Source organism: Vespa velutina, chromosome 7, assembly GCF_912470025.1.
Source record: "Vespa velutina chromosome 7, iVesVel2.1, whole genome shotgun sequence".
NCBI classification, from domain to species: domain Eukaryota; kingdom Metazoa; phylum Arthropoda; class Insecta; order Hymenoptera; family Vespidae; genus Vespa; species Vespa velutina.
In genome coordinates, this window is record NC_062194.1 from 4,065,028 (window position 1) to 4,090,027 (window position 25,000).

The 25,000-nt window shown below is 27.1% G+C and overlaps 1 protein-coding gene across 3 annotated transcripts in view; it reads left to right on the plus strand.

Annotated features, from left to right (window-relative positions):
• LOC124950415 (mucin-5AC) overlaps positions 1 to 25,000 on the plus strand; it is a 103,916-nt gene that overhangs the window by 1,314 nt on the left and 77,602 nt on the right. The window lies entirely within an intron of this gene.

Below are 25,000 nucleotides of genomic sequence, written 5' to 3' on the forward strand. Positions count from 1 at the left end.
TTATCGTTTCTTTTTTTGCTTTTTTATTTAATTGTGTAATACGGCGATGAAACTCAAGAAAAAGGTTAGTTTGCAAAAACATTATTAACGCATGAACCGTTCTTGTTTGAAACTATATATTGTCATCGTTATACATACGTTATGTTAAATCAACATAACCTAGCCTTTATTAACAACGCGTCCCACCTATCTACGATCAAAAATCAATACTGAATGTACACCAATTAAACGATTCGCTCATTCATAAAACAGAAGAGAAAATAACGCATATCATGTGCAGGTACATATATAATGTTCTTTGCTTATATAGTATTTATCTTTTTATTATTATCATTATTATTTAATTTATTTACATTATGTTATATTTTTGTCTTTTCTTTTTTTTTTTTTTTTCCTTCTTGAAACTGTTCAAATGTTTAGTATAATTAACACTATCCATTATTTAATTAAAGAAATATCTGACATATAGGAGGGATAGAATTGATTTCTATTTGATACTTGTAAATAATATACAAACTTATCTAAAAAGTTTTAAATTGAAGTCTGAGAATCCCTCGGCTGAGTAAATCAACTTTTCTCTGTCTTTACTATGTTGTAGTATCTATCTAATGCAACTTGGAAGGTGAAACTTAGTGATAAGATCGTATCATCAGATATTCTCAAAGATCATTAATACATTTTACGAACTTTAACATATAAATAAACTTAATCATATCGTCTATACATATACGTATACATATATACGTACATACATACATATATATATATATATTTTTTTTTTTTATACATGTATAAATGTATTTTAGTGAATGTCTTATCAATAGATAAGAGAAAAATTGATTGACATTGATTACATTTTATTTAATATTTGGTATATACTTTGTTGTAAATAATTGCAGATATATATTTTATATAAGTTACATATCTATCAAATGTAAAATGTATTTTTCACTATGTCTTACGTTCAATGAAGTTAGAAAATTTGCTGATACAGGAAAATGAGAGAAAAAGAGAGAGAAAGAGAGAGAGAGAGAGAGAGAGAGAGAGAGAGAGAGAGAGAGAGATTTTTAAGTTTCTGATGACGACGTTTCGAAGAGGCACATAATATTATAACTCACACGTTACCATTAAGTCCTTTTTATTTTCTATTTTCATTCTTTTTCTCTTTCTATTTTTCTTTTTCTCGAAGAAAGAAGACAGAACCCTCTGTACTGTAAACTTTACGTTTAGTCGAGTTGACAAACTTGCCGAAGTTGTACTTTTGCCACTACGTTCGTGCCGGAAATACGGTATTTCGTGTTCTCGATTCTCTAATATACGTTTGAACTTTGACTCCTTCCCTTAGAAACCCGTCAAACTTTCTCGCTTTAAAATAATTCTTTTCATAGTTCGTATATATATATATATATATATATATATATATATATATATATATATATATATATATATATATATATATGCAGATACTTTCGAAAAATAAATTTTTATTTCATTAGTATCACAACAAATTTGTAATCATTATCATTTCGTTAAAATCTTATTTAATTTTGATAATTAAATATCTTCATCGTTAATAGGATTAATCTCTATGTATCGTATATACATATATGATGTATACATATATCGTGTAGATGTCTGATCTGAATTAGTTAACGATCGAACGCATTACAGCTACATACCATTTATGTTTTCGATGATGTTCATAAGAGCGTTTATATATATATATATATACATTCATGTATATATATATATATATATATATATATATATATACATTCATGTATATATATATATATATATATATATATATATATATATATATATATATACATATGAATATATATATATTTGGTTGCCTAAATTGTTCGTAATTAAATAGTGCATCTCTATAGCACGAATCAAAAATTTCTATGCTTATAGTTTAACATTTTGAGGAAAAAGAGAATGAAGAGAAAAAAAAAATATATTATAATCTAAGATCTATCGAGAAAGAGAGTTATTGCGATTATCGTAATTATTTTTGTTTATAGATCAATTTAAATAATTTTTAATAATCATTTAAAAACTTTTGATTTATTCTTTATAAGAATATTCCTATAACGACGTTCGTACATCTATCTATCGTATATCGTTATCATATATTCGTAATATCGATTACTTCGATTAAAAAATATTTTTACAAAATATTTTAATGATTACCAAAGCATATTAACTCAATTAATTATAAAGGAGAACGTAAAAGCTTCTGTATTTTTTGTTTTAATTAGATAAGCATATAATACGACGATTAATGCGATGATTAATTGAAAGCTAATTGATTCAGTTAAATTAACGTATTTTTACTGACGAATAAATGCGATGATTTAATCTTGATGATAATTTCTTCTTTCTTTTTCTTTTTCTTTTTTTTTTTTGTTTTATACGCGATATGTTAATATTTATTTTTCATAGTATATTTCGTATCGAAGCGTTTTAAAGTGGAATGTCTGACATCATATTGATCTGTACTACTAGCTCTCGAAGTGCATTTCACCGAACGGAAAATGATAATCAGCTATTGAAATTTAAAGATAATATTGCATATTTTTTAGTACACAAAATTATTGTAATTTTTAAATATTTTTTTATAGTTATTGGTATATATATATATATATATATATATATATATGTAGATAATTTTTAAATCAATTTTTATCTGATTAAAATATACGAGTAAGTTTAAAATACAAGTTTTATCGTTTTTAAAGAGAATTGTAAAAAATATTGATATCTTTTGTATTTTCCTTTTAAGGGATTCGCGTTTAAGAGAACGATTTTTTTTTTTTTTTAAATTTACGCATCATTTATCGCGAATAGAGAAATATCAATGGAATAATTCGATTGGAAATTTCATTTAATTTTAGAAATTTCTTTAAAAAAAAAAAAAAGAATATTCATGTTTGTGGCGAGCGAGGAAAAGAAATTGTAATTTGAAATGTTCATCGCGTAGCTTTAATATTTAACGTTTTTAAAGATTTTTAGATCTTTTTTCTGAGATTTTTGTCTCTCGTTTCTCTCTCTCTTTATTTCTCTCTCTTTTCTTTTTTGTAATTTTAAATTCGTTATTTCAGTTCGTGCACAAAAAGAGGATAAAAGTCCGGATGATTATTATACATATTATATGTATGTTACGTCGCGAATAAAATCTTTTTTCTTTTCTTTTCTTTTTATTCTCTTTAGTTACTTTTTTTTTTTTTTTTTTTTTTTTTTTTTTTTTTTTTTTTTTTTTTTTTTTTTTTTTTTTTTTTTTTTTGAAAAAGCTCTAGAGAAGTAGCTACGCGCCAAGTCTTCGTTAGTAAAGGTATATATGCGATATCATAATTTATGTTTGTGTTTTATGGTCTGTCTATGTGTATCTCTCTCTCTCTCTCTCTCTCTCTCTCTCTCTCTCTCTCTCTCTCTCTCTGTGTGTGTGTGTGTGTGTCCGTGTGCGCGCGCGCACACGTGTATACTAGAATATCGTGACAAGGAAATAAATTTGCGTTGGGTTATAAACGACCAGAGTTACTTCGTTTCCCAGTAGAAGATCCTGCATTATAATACGAGATTCGTACAAATTAGTATCGGTCGATTCCTCGTTGCGGAAATTTATTTTATTTCCGATACAAACGTTCGATATGCTATTGGAAAGAGAGAGAGAGAGAGAGAGAGAGAGAGAGAACGGTGCAAAATTTTAAAATTTTTTCTTTCACCCAGCTTCAATCGATTTTTATCTTTCTGATTACGAATTTATAACATTGAATCTATTCCTTGTTATTTATTCGGAAAGTAATTGATTTAAATAAATTTTGATAGAAAAACAAACAAATAAATTGTATTGGCAATACAAAGAAATAAATCTAAATTTTTATTTCGATATAGACAAATAAATTATGATAAATAAACTATGACTTAATTCTTCATGCGAAAGAATTAAATATATATTATTATAATGGAAATAAATAAATCATGATATGGGTATATTAAATAAAATATATGTATCTGCATACGAACTATTTTAATGGAGATAAATTGTGATGTTGATATAACGTAATACAAATATATTGTGAGACGAGAGTTTCTATGTGGTGCAAAAAAAAAAGAAAAAAGAACGATTGCTTTTTCTTTCTTTCTTCATTTTTTTCTTTTCTTTTTTTTTTTCTTTTTTTTTTTCTTTTTTTTTTTTTTTTTAGAACACCAGCTTACCCTTCTTCTTTTTTTCTTCTCTTTATTTTTATTTGCAGATTGCACGAAACCTCAAGCCGAGAAATCTTTTTGTTTGCCATTGGAAAAGATAAAAATTAGTTTAAAAAAAAAAAAGAAAAAGGAAGAGTAAGTTGCGTAAAAGTCGACTAATAGATTTTAAAAATTATTTAAAAACTTTCTTTCGAATCTACTTTTAATACAATAATTTCATTTTTCACGAATATTGTACATGAATATAGTATATACATACGTATGTACCTTACATATAAAAGCTCTGATGGTATTGTTAGTTTCGACTTTCATATGATAAAGAATAATCATAGTTAAGTATTTCAGTAATGGACTAGTTTCAAATTCATCGCGCTTTTAAGCAGCAAATACGATACGAAATATGTCGAAAGTTTAAAATTCAATGGTCGAACAGGTTTTGTTCGTATCTTTTGTAAGTTGTACCTGCCTTTCAATTCGTTTTTATTACCTTGATCGACGTGTGCATATATATATATATATATATATATATATATATATATATATATCTTGTACATATCTATACTTCGTAAGTAAGTAAGTACATAACTTTCGAATATTTTAGATCAATGAGAGAGCATATTCTTAATTAACTACGTCACGCATTCGCATTGATTGATCTACAAAAGATGATGATGAATAATATGTGAAGAATGAAATAATAATAATAATATAAATATATATATATAACAAGAGAAAGTGATTGATTGGAAAAATCTAACAGCAATGATAGATATTTACACAATTATATATATATATATATATTTTTTTTTTTTTTACATGTCCAATTTAACACATAGATATCGTAATCTTTTAGGCCAATAATTTCAATTCATTTTACATAACGCACGTTATGGCACACTTATAGATATTTGTATTCGTTAAATCTAATTAGGTTTTATTCTTATAAAAATATTATTATTATTTTTATTATTAATATTATTATTATTATTATTATTATTATTATTATTTTATATTCGTAGGTCAATGTTTACAAACAATATATATAAGTTTGATCTTATCATAGTCACGATAGTGTGTATTACAATTGTAATACGAGTTTTAAATATTGGATAATATTTATTTTATTTATAAATTCGGTCATACAGAGGAATAAACATATATTTTCGATAAGAGAAAGAAAAGATATTACTAAGAAGAGAAAAATAAAAAAAGTATTATTCTCGTTGAATATTTCATATAGGTATATCTCTCTTGAGATATGGCACGGTTAATCTCACGTCAGATAACTATAATCATTATCATTATAATTATCATTATTATTATCATTATCGTAAGTGCATATCGTATATAAAAAAATTTACACGTAAATATATGTATATACTACTGTTAGTTGGATAATAATTTTGATTTAAACTCTCGTGATCTTTGTTGTTTACATTCGAGCTCGTACGATTGTTTCAAGTTTTTTTAATTTTTTATTTTTTATTTATTTTTCTTTTCTTTCCTTTTTTTTTTTTTTTTTTTTTTTTTTTTTTAACCGATCTCATCGAGCTCTCGTGTATGGGAGGAAAAGAAAGCTGTGTGTATAGTTTTAAAAAAGAAAATGAAAGATAGAGAGAGAGAGAGAGAGAGAGAGAGAGAGAGAGAGAGAGAGAGAGAGAGAGAGAGAAAGAAATGACGAAGTTCAGGTAATTATAATCCCAAGGTGGGTCGAACTTGGTGAGGAGAGGAGGCCAACGTTAATTAATCGTGGCTCCCGCGTTCTCGTTAATTCCCACTCGCAGAATTGTTGTGTTGAATTGACAGAAAGAGAGAGAGAGAGAGAGAGAGAGAGAGAGAGAGAGAGAGAGAGAGAGAGAGAGAGAAAGAGATAGAAAGAGAGAGTGAAAGACAGAGAGAGAGAGAGAGAGAGAGAGAGAGAGAAAGAGAAAGAGAGAAACCTACGGACAACAACTGAGACACAGGACCGACGATGACGACGACGACTACGAGTGTTAGGCAATTCGTCCGCTTTTTAATGAAATGCGTACGACCTATTTTTTATCTCTCCCAAGGTACGAAAGTACGAGATGCCGATTGATATCGAAGTGTGGCTCTTTTGCCTTTACCAAATCCTCGCTATAATAGCAAGACCATGACGCAAAGCCACGTCCCACGATCCCATCTATAATGGTTAGAAAAAAAGATATAATCGTTATTGACGTTTTGCAAAATGTACGAACGTTAACTATTTCGACTAGATCGATAATGCACTTTTCTTTCTTTTTTCTCTTTTTCTTTTTTTTTTTCTTTTTTTTTTTTTTTGTTTTTTTTTTTTTCGTTTTTCTTTTTTCTCTTTTTTCTTCTGAGAAAAAAAATCTTATTCCCGTCTTGTCATTTTCGAATGATTATATATTTTCGGGGGAAACAATCTTTTGTTTTGTTTTATTTAAGTATTACGAAAAGAATTGGTTTTATTCACTTATTTTTATTTCTATTGCGTCTTAAATGGATTTGTATTTATCATAAATAGAATAGAAAAGAAAAGAAAAAAAAAAAAAAAAAAAAAAAAAAAAAAAAAAAAAGAAGAAAAAGAAAAAAAGGAAGGCAATTAATAAGATATTTTAATAGGACGAATATATGATTTAGATTATTCTCATTTCATAATCGTAATTACAATTTTTATTATTTTCAATGGGATTTGTATTAAAGGAAACGTAAAAGGAGAATTATTAAGTAAAATTTTTTTATTTATTTTATTTATAATCAATAAAAGTATATTTTATATAATTGATATATGTAGATAAAATATTATGCAATTATAATTATAACTTAAGTCAATTATTAATTATGATAATATATTTTATTTTACGAAAATTTCTATATTATGAAAAACAGATTTAATATATATATATATATATATATATATATATATATATATATATATATATATATATATATATATATATATATTTATCAATGAGTAAAATATATTTATATAATTTAGGCCAATTTTATATTTATTATCATAACATATATTTCATTTTAGATGGATCTTTTAATGTGTATTATAAGAAAGAAAAAAGCATCTAATATTTGAATAGAAAACTTATATGATATATTAAAATCACTTTTATATTCGTCATCCTTTAGAGAACAAAAATAAATAGAGAAAGAAAGAGAGATAGATAGAGAGAGAGAGAGAGAGAGAGAGAGAGAGAGAGAGAGAGAGAGAGAGAGAGAGAATAATAATATTGAAAGCTTGATAATTTGTTCGGTAGATCAAATAGATTGCGTGAACACTATTCCATTTAGTTATAACATCGTTCAACGTTTTTTGTGTTATCGATGCGATGAGATGAGTAAAAATTAAAAAGCGAAACTATGTTATTACCACTTTAGTTAAAGTGTTTTCTCCTTCTATATATGTATACAAAAATATCGGGCGCGCTCTCGTTATACTTATACTGACAAGAGTTTTTGCCAGAAGCAATCACTTTTCTCATACACACACATACTTATATATATATATATATATATTCTACATCACAAAACCAGTTTTTAAGTGGCGCTTAAGAGTACTCTTACCGACTTCTCTCATTATAATTTTATGTAATATGGGAGCGTTCGAATAAAAAAAAAAAAAAAAAAAAAAAAAAAAAAAAAAAAGAAGAAAAAAAAAATAAACAAAAGTCATTTGGAATTTCAAGGACATTTTTTTTAATATTAATTGGAATCGTGTAAAAAACAAAAACAAAAAAAAAAGAAGAAAAGAAAAAAGAATGAGAAATTTTCGCGTTTTCTTTTTTTAATTTATGATTACACGTAATTTTTTGTTGAAGCTTCGAATACGTAAAAAAAAAAAAAGAATACGTTTGAAATATTTTTTATTTGTTATTTTTTTTTTTTTTTTTTTTTTTCCTTTAGCAACAAGTTACAGATAAACTGATAATTTATTTTTTATATGCTTTCAAGTAAAAAATAATCAATTCGATTTTTCAATATTTTCTAACGCGTCAATTTTTATTTATTATTTTATTATTTTATTATTTTTTTTTGCATGAACTTCGATAAACCGAAGAATCAATTATGCACAAAACTGGATATATGTGAGACGTTCATTATGCGAAATGGCCAGATGTTGTTAGGTGGGTTATCGTTTATAGCGTGCTAACGAGCATGCTACAAGTGTTCTTGACACTTTCGAACCTTCGAAAGAGAGTAGGACCAGGGACACGAAAATATTATTCATTGACAATGAGAAATTCAATCTCGATGATTTCAATCCTCGAATTAACTTACAAAAGTATCTATACTTATATAATCGATTCAATCTTAAATATTTCGTCCTTTCGTTAGATTATTTTTCGAGAATATTTTTTTTTTTTTTTTTTTTTAATCCATTCGTTATATTATTTTATTTAAAAGATGAAATGATCGCGCTCAGATAAAAAGATATGAAAAGGCATGAAAATGGTAGATGAAAACGAAAGAAAGGGAAAGATATGAAAAATTACAAATATCTTTTATACATTAAAAGTCCAATGTTACTGATGTTCTTTCTTCGAAAGTATATAACAAAAAAGTATTCCTGAACATTTTTACGATGTTACATTTAGCTTAGCATATCCTTGAAAATGAATATATCTTCATTTTCGAGATATAACTTTTACAGCGAGATAGTATTTAACACGATTTAAAAAATATATATTCAGGTGTATCGTATAGTTAAATATAAATGTTGATAAAAATAATTAAGCCAGACTCCTTAAAAAATTAATTTATTATTTAGGGAAAGGATGAAAGTTTATGAAATAACTTTTTTTGTGTGTATACTTGCTTGTTTGCGTGCGTGCGTGTTCAATTGCTAGAGATATTTATTTCTCTCTCTCTCTCTCTCTCTCTCTTTTTTCTCTTTTTTTTTTTTTTTTTTTTTTACCGTAGAATACAATTTTTCGAAATAGAATTTTACAACTTTTTTACGAATACGTATATACGTATATATGATATGTACATATATATATATATATATTCTGTATCGAAGTAAAATTTAATTACATTTATGATAAACGGGATTACGAAGGGAACGTTTTAATTGGCAATTGTGACAATCACGATTCACGCTTAAGTCAATTTGAAGTTGCATTGAGATTCATCAAGTAATACAATTAAAATTATCGAACGTTGATTAACACGATGATGCGGTAAACAGAGTTTAGAAACATTTTCAATGATACTTTGATTGTCATGGTATTCAACGTGTTATCACCATTTAATCCTTAATCGGATTAAGGAGTCATTTAGGTTTATTATATATAATTGATGATACATACGCATATAAACACACATATTATCACGTTGAATTAATGACAAGACGATCGATAATTGTTCATTATCGCTTATATATGATAATTAATTCAATTAACACACGGTCGAGTTTTTTTTTTTTTTTTTTTTTTTTTTTAACTTAATAAGTTTGTAGGTATACAAATTCGTGAAGTTTTTAATGTCAAGTTTGTCGAAGTACGAAATATCATATTTTTCGAATGTATCAATTACGAGTATGATTTAGCCAGATATGATATATTAAAATGATCTCTAATTATAAAGTCATATATTTTTTCATTTTGAGATATTTTTACAAGCATTCGGGTTTGAATTATTTTGGAAAAATTATTATTATTATTTTTTTTCTCTCTTTTTTTTTTTTTTTAACACCTCTTAAATAATTTATCGTCGGACAACTTTTATAATCATTGGGCTCATACGTAAGAATATAGGAATTTTTGTTTGATCGTAATTTTTATTAATAAATTAATTTATCGGTTTAATCCTTGAATTATTAATCGGAAAAGAGAAATGGTTTAATTAAGGAAAATATTTTATTATCTTTCTATTGTTATTATCCTTTTTGTTCATTCATTAATTTAATTCAAAAAAAAAAAAGAAAAAAGAAACTATGCATTTTCATTTATACATTTTTACATTTTGAATAGTCTATTTGAATTAGTTTTTCATTATAATATGATGCAACAAAATGATGACCATATAAATTTTTATATTATTTCCATTTTAATATCCGCTAGATGATTAATACAATATATATATATTTTCTTTTTTGTAACATTTCTACAAAAAAAAAAAAAAAAAAAAAATAGACCATCTATTAAAAGACTAAACGATTCTTTTCTGATTGATATTTAATTCGAATTTATATTTATATTTTGAATGGAAATATAGTTCATACATACATATGCATTTCAACGTACATTGACAAATTCAATATATTGTACTATATATGGAACACATTTTTCATTAAATTTCATATGGCAAAATGACGATGATGATGATGATGATGATGATGGTAATAATAATATAAATTTTACATTACTACCACTTTAACGTAGAATACGATAATTGTTGTATTATATACATTCTTTTTTCGAAACGTTTATAAAGGTAAAAAGGAACAAAGAAAATCGAACGATGAATAAATAAATAAATAAATAAATAAATGTATAAATAAATGAATGAATAAATAAATAAATAAATATATAAATAAATCATGTACTGAAGAAATTAAACATTACTTTTCCGATCGATGTTTAATTCCTGCTTCTGTCGCGTATATTTTATAGAGTTTTGTTAAAATTTCGACAAAATTTCCGTCGTATAACAAAAAGAGAGAGAAAGAGAGAGATCGAATGTGTGCATATGTATGTACGTGTGAGAGAGAAAGAGAGAGAGATAGAGAGAGAGAGAGAGAGACTACAGAGAGACTATAGAAATAGAGAGAATCACAAAGTGGTTGGTAGAGGAAGAGAAGGAAGGTAGGAAGGGATAGGAGGAATAGAAGGAGGAGGAGAAGGGTAGAAAGGGATAGGAGGAATAGAAGGAGGAGGAGCAGGGATCGTTGGTGCGATCGTAGATTTTCGAAAGCGGTTCGATTTAACAAAATTTACGCGGCAGGTTTGGTGGTGCGGTGGCTTGTATCGACCGCGCGCACATTCGCCATCCGCACGTATATTTTCGGTACTTTTGCCAGGGCGCATGCCTCGTCTCGTCTCGTCTCGTTTCGTTCCGTTTCGTCACCTATAACGAGCGAGTGAGAAACGACGCATAAATTCTCGCCATTTTCGGATGATCCGTATTAAAACAAAACTGAAATAAATACATCGTGAATTATCAAGATTCATTCGAAAGTTTTTTTCACTATCGATTTCGTTTGTCTATTTCGACAAATTTTTTCGTTCAATTCTATTTTCTTTGTTCTTTCTCTTTGTTTCTGTTTTTCTCTCTCTCCTTTTTTATTCTTTTTTTTTTCTTTTTTTTTTTTTTTTTATTCGTGACATTGAATTGAACAAACGGAGACGAATGGAGGATCGTGCGGTCTTTTTTTCCTTTTTTCTTTTTTTTTTTCTTTTTCGAACATTGAAATCCATTAAATAAGTAATATGAAAGATCATTTTTCAAACGATACAAATTTATTAATCCGATTAATTTATCTGTACGCATCGATGATATAAATAAATTTATCTTACGATTAATTCGATTAATTTATAAAATTTAATTGTCATTGATACGATACTACGTCGTTATATTAGATAAATATTTTTGTTATTTGTTCAATCGTAATCTCGTTAAACGATTGATTAATTGTGCATAGATAAATAGATAATTAAATCGTCGTAATGAGTAATTCAAGATGGATAAACATCTTTCATTCTTTCAGTTGAATATCATAGTTAAATGTTATGGAAATTATTAGGAGAGAGATAAAGAAAGAGAGATAGAGATAGAGAGAAATAAAGAGAGAGAGAGAGAGAGAGAGAGAGAGAGAGAGAGAGAGAGAGAGAGAGAAAGAGAGAGGAGAGGTTGTTAGGAAGGAACTTTTGACTTGAAGTAGTATATCGTAAGTATTCAGTAGAGAAGATCCCTTTTAAAGCTCTACGAAGTACTGTCGTATAAATTCCCTTTGGTAAACCATCCTTGCTCGCATAAGTTTTACTTAAAGTATTTCCTATGATATCGAATAGATATGTACTTTCTCTATAGATATTTTGTACGTTATATATATATATATATATATATATATATATATATATATATATACATATATAGATCGCTTCTTCGAATATCGAATTTTTCTAAAATCGTCAGACTCTGTCCTAATTTCAAGTATTCGTTGTAATTTGTATTCTTAAGAGAGTGAAAAACTGTATGATAAAAAAAAGAGAGAGAGAGAGAGAGAGAGAGAGAGAAAGAGAGAGAGAGAGAAAGAGAGAGAAATAGAAAAAATTTATACTACTGCTTCGTTACCCAATTGAAGTTTTTCATCGAATGATTTTCTTTTGCACGAACCTCCAATCCATGAATATATATATATATATATATATATGTATATAAGACGAATCCCCTACCTGGAGATATCTAAGAAAAGCAAACCTTTCGATCGTGTAACGAAAGTTATCTTTTTTAAAAGAAGAGTTTAAAAGAGAGAATTTTTTAATTTTTTCTGACGTGAAAAGAAAATTTTTCGATGAAAAATTCTTATCGTTATGAATCTTCAGACAATCGTTTTCTTTTTTTTCTTCTTTTTTTTTTCTTTTTTTTTTTTCTTTTCTTTTTTAACATTTCAAAATAAAAGAAATCAACATCATTTTGTTGATATAATAGAAATGAAAAGAATTCATATTAGGAATGAAATTTCGTTTTTTTAAAAAGAAAGAAAGAAAGGAAAAAAAAATGATAAAACAACTTACATGACATTACGTTCTCGATTATTCTCATATATCGGTATTGATTATTTATTACTATTTGTAAAAAGAAAAATGAGAATTACTTTTAACACAATGTCTAATAAAAAAATTATTCAAAAAAAAAAAAAAAAGAATCATTCAAATTCCATGTAAATTTGATCCTTGTAAGTTTGATAAAGCTAAGTGATCGCAATTTTGATGTCTTGTTTAATAAAATAAAAATAAAAAGTGAAAAGGAAAAAGTTAAAAGGAAAACGAAAATTACAAATAATTTCATATACACAAATGACACGACGTAATTTTAAAAGTCTTTTCGAAAGCATTTCAATGGAGTTTTTTTTTCTTTTTTTTTTTTTTTAAAGAGAAAATATTGGATCACTATATCACAAGTAGTTTCTTTTACAAGGTACAGAAGGTAATCGTTCAAAGTGATCACGATAAGGATGACGGTGTAGCAAGAAAGGTTCGTGCTTAATCCAAGAGAAGCGACTGAGGTTGATCCAAAAGGAAAGTAAGACGCAACCCCGTATACAAGACTATTACATAGTAGATACATTTATGTATATATATATATATATGTATGTGTGTGTGTGTGTTTGTGTGTATATGTGTGTATTACGAAGATAGCAATCTCACATTTTGTTCTCTCGATGGCCCACTACTTCTGAAATCGTAAACGTCGCGTCTTGCTATGTATGTGTGTGTGTGTGTGTGTGTGTGTGTGTGTGTATAACCACCCTGGAAATGTCCTAATTGCCGCCATGTTTCCCTAACAATGGTAAACCGCTGAAATTTCGACGATTTTCCAAATGGAAGAACACACGAAGATTCAGATAGTTAAATAGATAGATAAATAGATAGATATATAGATTAATGGATAGATAAAATAGAATACATAGGATAAGATAGATCATTTTTATATCTCGATTGTGAATTTATATAAGACGCGATATCGTACGCTCTCACAAGGGATCGTATAAAATTTTTTATTAACATTATTATTAAAATATATCAATCCGAATATTATTTTTCTTCATTATTATATATGAAAATTTTTATTTTTCTTATATCTATTTTAAGACACCTTCGTCTCGATTAATTATTTTAATAATTCTATATATATATATATATATATATATATATAAGCATAGGATGAACGAAAAGAATTTTTTGACAGAGCCGAAAGTTTTTAAGAAGATGTTTAAAAATTACCCAATCGCTCTCTACTATAAGATTTTTTTAAAGCAAATTTTTTTTTTCCCTTTTTTTTTTTTCCTCCAGTCGCGTGTCCTTACGAGTTTAGAATTTTGTAGATTAACGAAAGTTGAAGTAATTAAAAAGAAAATTAACGTGAAAGGTCTTGCGAAAAGGGTAGTAGCTGATTTTCTTTTTTCTTTTCTTTTTCCTTTTCTTTTTTTAATACAAACCACGGGACTTTTGATACCATCGTGTATTTCAAATGAAGTAAAAGGGTAAAAGATAAATGTTTTAATAATTTTAATTAAATAATAAAAAACTGTTTAATTAATTAAATGAAGATGTAGAGAAGGATAGGGATAGAAATAGAGAGTTTGTGTGTGAGAGAAAGAGAGAGAGAGAGAGAGAGAGAGAGAGAGAGATAGAGAGAGAGAGAGAGAGAGAGAGATCACAGGGAAGAAATTCAAGGAGCATGAAGGGAAGAGTAAAATCTGATTAGAAACATCGTCGATCAGATGTAGAGAATTGATTGCTAGTTTGAAGGATAGCTATATCTCTGATTCTATGGTTCAGGTTCTTTTTTTTTTATCTATATATATAACTATCTCTCTTTCTCTCATTCTCAATCTATTACTATTCAATTTATTCTTCCTGGTAGTCTCTTCCTTTCTCTCAATTTTAACTCATAGATATAATACATAAGTGTATTAACGATAAAGGAACGATCTATTGCGTCTTCTCTATTTGCATGAATTATATATCTTTTACTATATATATATATATATATGTATATATATATATCCGGTATACTTAAATTTATAGAGTGCAATCTAAACTTATATGTAAGTATACGCGCGAGGAATATTAGTATAATACATTTTATATTATGTAAAATTTTTAACAGCAATTCTGTGTAATTTATCGAAAGTGAAATTTCTATTATTTTACATAACATCTTTCTAATATATACATATGTATATTTAATAGTTAATTATAGAGTGCAAAATTGACTTTCTATTGCATGCTTAGAAATATATACACACATATATTATATATATATATATATATATATATATATATATATATATATATATATATGTATTATATGATAGATAATATGCTATCACAACAGACTCATTGAATATTAATTTTATTATTAGATATATAACATTAATTAATTTTCAATCGAATAATTAATCATTGTTATCGTAAGGTAAAAGGTTCGTTGACAAATTCTTTCCTTTACTTTGTCTTCTTTTTTCTTTTTTTTCCTTTTCCTCATTACTATTTTCACTCGAGATTATCTCGAAAGATAGGAGAAAAAAAAAAAAAAAAAAGAAAAAGAAAAAAAAAAAAACAAAAAAAGAAATAAATGGAGAGGAAAAAGAACGATACGTTTTGGTTACTTTAAATGTACTATGTATCGCTTATACTATGTACTATACACACATACACACACACATATATATATATATATATATAATATATTCGAATTAAATTGAAGATGTAGCCTAGCGGCGAATTTCATGAATTTCTAAACGGTGCACGCAGAATAAGACGTTTGACTTGCACTCCGAGAGTACCTTACAACCCTGTCGGAAAATCGTTCACCTTTTCATGGAATACGTTTTCCCTCAGACATAAACGTAGGTATGCGTGTATAATATGTATGTATATGTATGTATATGTATGTATGTATGTATGTATGCATGCATGTCGGTAGATACGTAAGCACTTTACATGTCTATTCGAAGATTCCTTCTCGTTCGAGCAAGTTGGTAAATAAGAATCGATAGATATAGAAGTAGATGCAATATAGTTACATTGAAAAAAATCTTTCCCTTTTATATTTTAAATTGATATTTTACGTTCGTAGCATTCTCGTAGATTTATTTCCTTTTTTCTTATCCTTTTTTGTTTTTCTTTTCTTTTCTTTTTTCCTAATAAATACGTAAGAAATTGATTTTCTTTATTCTTTTTTTTTTTCTTCTTTTTTTTTTTTTTTTTTATCGATAACACGAAACAAGTAAAATGCGTTTACCATAATCAGCTGATATTTACATATCTTGAATGTTTCGTTTGCAATTTGATCGAATCTATGATCATAGGGTTATCCCTTTATTCCTCCATTAATTTTCTTACTTTTTTTCCCTTTCTTTCTTTTTTTCTTTTTTTTTTTTTTTCACTTTAATAAATTAATTGAGTTATTTACCAAAGAATGTCGAAGAAAGGAGGAAAAAGATAAATAAAAAAAAAAGGAGAAGAAGAAGCATAAGGAAAGAAAATATGTTCATTAATCAATCAGCTTTATTACACATACACACATACATACTCAAACGCACATACACCTATATATATATATATATATATAAAAAAATATATAGATGTTCAATGCAGAACACGAAATGAAGGGAAACCCTTTCTCAATGGCTTGCTTTTATTTTATCAGGCTATTCAGTAGGAAAACTCGACAGGATCGGCCTCGTTTCTGCTCATGGTCTTTTGTTTTTCTTTATAATCCGAGTTTTATCTCTTTCTCTCTCTCTCTCTCTCTCTCTCTCTCCCCCTATCTCTCCCTCTTTCTACCCCCCCCCCCCTCTCTCTCTATCCCTCGTTGTTGTTGTCGTTTTGTAATCGTTATCTCGTCCCAACGATCCTGCTCTCCTGGATGAACGAACGATTCAAAGAGCACACATTGTTAAACTGTTTGCTTGCTTCGACCTAACGCGTTCGTCGACATTATCGTGATGCTTAATAACGTTCGTTCGTTCGTTCGTTGATTCGTTTATTCGTTCGTACATTCGTACATTTGTTTGTTTGTTTGTTTGTTCGTTTGCATTATTCGCTGGTATATTAAACATGGTATCGTGCAAATCCTGTTAATAATTTTCGCGCTATTAAAGTTTCATAAGTCTTTAGGTCAGCGCTCATGGTGAATGAAATACGTTTACGTTTGAATTAGTTAAACTACTTCCAACATTGATCACACACGCTCCTTTAAACGTATTCAACTTTTTTTTCCCCCTCCTTTCTTTTTCCTTATCTTCTCTTTTCTTTTCTTTTTTTTTTTTTTTTTTTTCTTTTTTCTTTTTTCTTTTCAACAACAACAACAACAACAACAACTACTGAGGAATTCCGTCAATTTATTATTTTATTTTATAGAGAATATCGAGTATCGATGATAGACGACGATTCGAGGGTTTTATTAATGATATTTAATATTCGTTTCTATTCTTTTACGAAACTTTTAAAGGCTTTAAGAGTTAATTTTTTTTTTCTTTTTGTGTTTTCCTTTTTTTTCTTTTTTTTTTTTTTTTTTTTTTTTTTTCTTTTTTTTTTTATAAGAACACAAATCCGGCCACTTGTTAACAATCTCGAAATCAAAAATGATAATAATGTCGAATAGTACATTTTATATAACTTGTTGTGATAATAATTACAAATCGAAAAAAAGAAAAAAAAAAAAGAAAAAGAAAAAATATCCTTTAAGTCTAAATTAAAAAATAAATCTTTCTTGCGATTGCAAGATTGACAATCGAAGAATATAATTTCTTATTTTTCCTTTTCTCTGAATATTCAACATAAATCGAATGGAAAGAAATGTATAGATGTTTTTTTTTCCTTTTTCCTTTTTCTTTTTCCTTTTTTTTTTTTTTTTTACGAGTGAAACTAAATTTTCTTTCAACATCGTATTCACTTTGTATTCTTTGTTCTTATTTCTTTTTCTTTTTTTTTGTTTTTTTTTTTTTTTTTTTTTTTTTTTCTTTTCTTTGAGATAGATTTGGAAATTCGAGAAAAATGACCCTTTTCGATTTGTACTACAACAGCATCGATATGCATGTATACATAGTTTATATATAGACAAATAGATACATACATATATATTTTTCGAAATCGAAAAGACTGTCTTATTCGAAACGTGCACCCGTGGTACGTATAAGTATGTATGTATGTATGTATGTATATATGTATGCATGTATATATGTATGTATGCATGTATATATGTATGTATGTATGTATGTATGTATGTATGTATTTGTTGGTCGAGTTGAGATGTCGAGTCTTTCGGTTTTCGTGATGTTCCATACGTGACTAAGAAAATAAAACTTCGAGTCTTTGTAAGGATTTCTCTTCCTGCATAATTCATCCGTTAAACGGGACAAATCGTCCCTGATATTTCGTTGGTGAATATATTAGATTTTTATTCATTGATAGATCGATATTTGATTCACGACACTTATTCAACTATTTTTTTCGGCTCATATATTATTTTTTATTTTCTCGATAACTAATCGTTTCATAATAATTCGAAGAAATGTCCTCTCGAACGAACTATCGAAGATTTTTATATGTAGAATTTTAAAATATGACAATAACAATAGTGATAATAATAATAATAATAATAATAATAATAATAATAATAATAATAATAATAGCGAGTGAATCAAAAAATTTTTTAACGATTTTAAAACTCGCTTATCTTCTTTCTTGAGATTTTTCAATCTTAACGAAAAGATAAAAATTAGTTTAAAAAAAAATATAAAAAAAGTGTAATTGATTTTTAAAATTGTCCATCAATTTTGTGAATACATCTATTAATTTTTGATTTAACGAAAGAGACAGCTAGAGAGAGAGAGAGAGAGAGAGAGAGAGAGAGAGAGAGAAAGAAATTTTCGAAACCTGAGATAATGGTGATAATACTTTGTACATATGGAAGTGTTAGTGAGTGTGCGAGGGAAGATGAAGACGAGGTGAGGTAAAGTGAGGTGAAATAGAACATAAAAGGTGCCATTTTTTTAAAGCTCCTTCTCGACGGCATTTCGAAATAGAGTTTACAAAACTATCGCGTTCGACCATAGAAGAAGTTGATTGCGTTATAAAAGCGCACGAAACGGAATCCTCCCACCCTTTTTCCACTGTTCACCCTCGTTTCGAATTCGATTTCCCTTGAGTAGAGCGGTCAGAATTTTTAGAAGGTCCGAGGTTTTTCTCCTCCCTCTTTCTCTCTCATAGTTTTATGTGGTATTCGTTTCAGTCGAAACTCGCAAAAAATTTACTTCCCATAGATCTCGGAGAACAAATACGTCAGATTATTTTATTGTATTTTTCATCTTACTTTGGTAATACCATTTCTAAAGGATCAATTTTATTTCTCTCTCTCTTTCTCTCTCCCTCTCTCTCTCTCTCTCTCTCTCTCTCTCTCTCTCTCTCTGTCTATCTAATTTTTTTTTGATACATTTTCGTTTGCATTTTTTTCACGTCCCTTTAGTACACTATTTTTTTACGAATAAAATATAACTTATTAAATGTTTCCTTTTTATAAAATAATATATAAAATTAATAATATATTATTATTAAAATAATATATTAATTAAATATAATTTTCTCTCAGAGAATAAGTTTAGTTTAAAGTACACATTTGTGTAGTTCATTATTAATGACCCTTCCGTATTACCATTAGAAAGAGAATCGTTAATTAGTGATAGTTCGTCTTGTTAACTGACCAATCGAGTTTCAGACCACTTAGAAAAAGCTTTCTGTCGATGCTGGTCAATATATATATATATATATATATATATATATATATATACTCTTATCTGACAAGAAATACGATCAGATGTTATCTATGATGCACTTCGTTCGTACTAGCTTGTAATATCAAATTCGGAAATTACGATGACGTATGAATTCGCATACATATACACAAACACACATACATTCACTCAAAGTTTCCGTAATGTTCAATGGCATATACACTTTGATTATTCCATAAGATTTGACATTGACGTTTAGCATGTCTATTGATAGAGAGAAAGAGAGATAGAGAGATAGAGAGAAACCATTGATAGAATCAATATTCTATTCAATTGCAATGAAAACTTTGAATATCTTATTATATATATATATATATTGTATTTTGCAAATAAGAAGAACGCTTTTGAAAAATGTCTTTTTTCTTTTTTTTATTCAATCGAATTATAATTAGCGATATTGTTTCGTATGAGATCCATACGAAATATTTTTATTGGAATTAAATCGTCACACATTTGGGGATAAGAATGTGTAATACTTTCTTTGATATTTTCCCCATTTTTTTTTCTTTCTTCCTTTTTTTCTTCTCCTCTGTACCACCTTTTAATTTTTCTTTTCTTTCTCCTTTGTTTTTTTTTTTTTTTTTTTTTTTTTTTTTTTTTTTTTTTTTTTTTTTGGTTAAACATCTTTACGTCTCACCAATATGAGAGAGAAAAAAGGACGTGTTTTCGCTCCCGTACGAAAGCATTTAAAATGCAATTACGAGAGTTCATCGATGAAAACGGTTATCAGGAAGAGTAGTTCCTCGTCGATTTTGAGTTTCTGTGACCATGGAAACGTTGGATAATACAGGATCGATGCGCCACATTCTAACAGAGGATCCAACGGGAAAAACAATTCGTTCGTTTGGAAAAATGCAATTCTTCGTTTTTCCTTCTCTCTCTCTCTCTCTCTCTCTCTCTCTTTTTTTTTTTATTGACACTTGGTTTGTTTTTTCTCCACATTTCTTTTTCTTTCTCTTTTTTTCGAATTTGGTTTCTCTTTTGAAGGAGTCAACAGAACGTCGAAATAGACGATAATACGTATAGGTATGTTTCTTTAGTAGAAAAAAAAAGAAAAGAAAAAAAGAAAAGACGTTTTTTTCTTTCTTTCTTCAGACTCGATGAAAAGTAATAATTTACGAACACATTTATTTATGATTTGTTTTTAGATCTTTCGAGAAGTTCTTTTTTCTATTTTTTTTTCTCTTTTTTCTTTTTGTTTCATCAAATTTTTTTCCCATCAAATTCGATGAAACGATGAAAAAGTGAAAAAGAGAGAGCACGAACATCAATGATAATAATGGAAAATAATTGTTAATTTTTGAGAAATCTTTTCTCCCTTCTTTTTTTTTTTTCTTTTTTTCCTTTTTATTGTCCTCAATTAAATTTGAATGAAAGTTATAATTTGACAAAAAAATTGCTGAAATTTGTATTCGATTTTTCGTGACAATTTTTTTTTTTTCACGAATTATGTCATAATAACTAAATTAACATTACAAAGGTGGAAAGTTTGAGTCAGTGTGTTTCAGTCAGGATAGTTTAGTCCGAGTCTCGTGCTATCTGACCGCTATTGTCTACATATCAAGAAACTACGAACATTGTCCCTCCGAGCTACGTTTTCGCCAGTAAAGCAAAATTTGTCTTTCTCCTTTCTCTTCTTTTATTTCTCGTTTCTGTCATTTTCAGTATACGACTTATACTTTTCTTTTTTCTTTTTTCTTTTTTTCTTTTTCTTTTTTTTTTTTTTTTTACATTAAGATTCTTAGAAGACTTCGTTTATTTAAAAAAAAAAAAAAAAAAAAAAAAAAAGAAAAAAAGGAAAAAAAAGAAAAAGAAATAATAAAAATTAATTGATAGGATAAAAAAAGAGAAGGTTTGAAACTTTTTGAAAGTACAAACGTCAGATTACGATTTATATTAGTTTCAAATAATTATACGTAATATAGAGATCTTTTTTTTTTTTTTTTTTTTTTTCTTTTTTCCTTTATATAAATTCTCCATTTTATGTTTGTACAATTATCTTATGAAGAATTTTATTCTACTGTTTCGATCAAAAATTTTTAGATAATATTAAAAGTTGACTTTTTAGATTAATTTTTCGTAAAATTAAAGTCCCTTAGGAACATTCAATATCGCAACGAGCGAGAGTAATGTTTATTCTATTTGGATTTTATTTACATAAATTTTTCTTTCATTTTCAACGTTACATTAAATATTTGCTATGTGTCCTGTATATTTTTGACAAAAAAAAAAATAAAAAAAAGAAAAATAGAAAGAGAGAGAGAGAGAGAGAGAGAGAGAGAGAGAGAGAGAGAGAGAGAAAAGATAAAAAAATTGTTGTCATACATTTTATCAATCGGAAAATAATGTAAAAAAATTGTCTATCACGGAGAAATAAAATTCTTTCATTATTCCAAAATATCAGCGAATTTATTACAACTTATTACAACTTATTACAACTTATTACAAATTTTCAATAAGTTGGAAAAAATTGAGAAAAAGATTTTTAAGAATGTTGTAGCAATTTAAAAATGGCGAGTCGAGGTTTAATAGTAGGGAGCTTGAGAAAAATATTCAGCGATGAATATAGAGAAAGAATTTCTGTGTCTTATTCCGTTCCGAGAGACATAGAAAAGAGAAAGGAAAAGAAGAAAATGTTAGAAGAAGAAAATTTTCGATATTACTTGAAATGGCATATAACATACCGAGAGAATATGTTCTAAGTTAAATGTAAAATTTCACGTTGAATAGATTCAAAAAAAAAAAAAGAAAAAAATATTTTAATCTTAGCACCATTCCTGTCTTATCTTAGCACGATACGTACGTACATATATACCTCTCGACTAATAAGTTCATTGAGAAAATGAAATTGGTCGATATAAGGTGAACGAGTTAATTACTTTGCCATCGTTATAGAAGAACTTAGTTTATAATATATATATATATAAAATCGTCGATGTTAGTGACTCTTCGAACTCGAAGAGAAGAGTTTCTCTCTTGCGATGATGAACACGTTCTCTCTCTCTCTCTCTCTCTCTCTTACTCATTCACTTATTCACGCGTTCTTACTTACTCGGCAACTTACGGTTCACTGAAATTTACCAAAGTTCAAAGTTGACCTTTCCTATACGCACGTAGCGAAAGTTGAAATATATTATGAAACTTAATCCTATTGACTCGTATATCTCTATAATCTTATTAAGATGAAAACTTTTTACCTATGTATGTCATTAGGAGAAGAGACGGAAACTAAAACGATTTCCATAAAAGAGAGCGGTCGCTTATAAATGTTATTTCGAATGAGCGTTTACGTTTACGACGATCATTTTTATCGGAGGGGGGAAAAAAAAAAGAAAAAAAAAAAAAAACGAAAGGAAGAAAGAAAAATAAATAAAAGGATTTGCACGCATAGAAAGTATATAGGAATATTCTTGAAAGTGAAATAATTTGAAAACAAATTAATGATTTTGATTGAAGATTTAAATTATATCGAATCAAATTAATTTGACGAGAAAAAGAGAAAAATATTATTACTCGTAATATATATTATCATGTATTTCTTTTATTGTCAATTGTAATCGAGAAAAATAAGTTTTGTTTTCGAGATTCATACATATATGTTTCGTCTCTGATTAATTTTTCTTTCCTTATCCTTTTCTTTCTTTATTTTAATCTTCTTCTTTCTCTTTATCTTTTTTCCAATTTTTATTTCATTAATTAACGAAGAAAATAATATTCCTTTTATACGAGAATAATTCGTTCCTTCATTCTTTAATAATTGAACAAAATTGAACGAATTTTCCTCGTAATTAAACTACGAAATATTTTTTATTTTTTTTATTCTTATTTTCTTTTTTCCAATTGATTATTTCTATCGTACGATAAATGTAAAATTGGTAGGAGAACGAGCATTTATTTACAATAACGAAAATATCTTTTGCGTTTATTGAGGAAAATAATATGTTATGTATACGTTTGAAGGTCGTATTATTAAACAGTGAGAACAGAAAGAGAGAGAGAGAGAGAGAGAAGGTAGGTCATGGTGTAGAAAAAACAAAAAAAAATCGACATTGAATTAGATAACGTCGGCATTTTAAAACTTATACAATTGTATCGTTTTTAGATGTCTATCGAGAATGTCGACTCAGACTTTGGCTCATCAAAATTTAACTCGAATACAGAATGGAGTTCTGATCTCATGGTTAACTGAGCGTATTACCATTGATATTTCCTATGGAACTCCGTTACTGAACGTTCTACTTGGCTATCGTGAAAATGTCCCTTTGTTCTATTCATATAAGTTTTGTGCTTACGATGAATATATACAATGCGTTTGCCTAACGTAACAGGTCTCACAAGTATTGGGGGTATATCTTTTAATATATATATATATATGTGTGTGTGTGTGTGTGTGTGTGTGTATGTGTGCATGTGTGTGTGCATGTGTATAAATAGAGAAAGATTCTCTGAAAATGGAATATTAAAGAACAATGAATTTTAAGAAGAATATTATGTTGTTATATGGTATTATTAATGGTATTATTACGTTGTGTGTATAATTATGACTCATTCTCTATCGTTTATATATGCATTTACATTTTATAACGTATCTAATAATTATGATAATTACGAGTCTGACAATTACGATAGTAGCTTAATAAAAGTCATATTTTTTATTTAGAGATGTATATATGTATATATATATATATATTTTTTTTTTTTTTTTCATTTGGATAATAATTTGAATAATACAGATCATATGTAAGGCAAACGAAGTGATAAATTTCTAATTATTTTTCTGATTATTTAAATTTCTATATATAACATATATACATTTGTACATTTACATACATATTCGCATATGTATATTTTCACAAAAAAAAAAAAAAAAAAAAAAAAAAAAAAAAATGTTTTCTTTTAAAAATAAAAGATTATTATAATAATAATAGTAAAAATATTTTCAGGATGTCTAAGTAGATTTATCGTGTTTTGTAAAACGGGCTCGTACGATAAGACGATGTATTGTATGCACAGTAATATACATATATATATATATATATATATATATATATATATATGTATATATATATATATATATATATATATATATATATATCTATAAATAAAATACTAGTATTATATATATATATATATATATGTGTGTGTGTGTGTGTGTATATGGTATCTATGTAAAAGCTCCGATTGCATAACACCGTAAATGGACGTATCCTAATGGCGATAAAAGCTCGGATTGTGAGGGGCAGTAAAAGCTCTGGG